We start from the raw sequence: 451 nt of genomic DNA on the forward strand, positions 1-451 counted from the left end.
TGTCAGGAATTTAATATGTTAGATATTTTGTTTGGATTCCGATAGTTTATCTCTCAGTCATTGAGCCTCACCAGATTATCGGAAATTCCAGGAGGAAGGTGAGGGATATCTATTTTTTTCTCTTGATTTCTTTTTTTTCTCTTTTTCTTTTATCTTGCTCTTTCTACTCTTCATTTACCTTTGGTTTTTTTGTTTTGTATCTTTAGACTCTTCTTTATTAGAGAGGGAAAGAGAGACAAAGAGAGAGACAAAGAGAGAGAAGCAGACAAGCTGAGAGTAAGAAAGTGCGAGACGGGAGAGGAAACAGGTGAAGAGATAGTCTCATAAAACATTTAAGCACTAACCCTTTCTTCTCCTCTTGAGACTATATCATCGAAATAAAAGTCTCTATGATATTTTGTTCTTAAACGATCAAATAAGAGAATACATATTAGACGGGAACAGATTAGAC

Source organism: Penaeus monodon, chromosome 20, assembly GCF_015228065.2.
Source record: "Penaeus monodon isolate SGIC_2016 chromosome 20, NSTDA_Pmon_1, whole genome shotgun sequence".
NCBI classification, from domain to species: Eukaryota; Metazoa; Arthropoda; class Malacostraca; order Decapoda; family Penaeidae; genus Penaeus; species Penaeus monodon.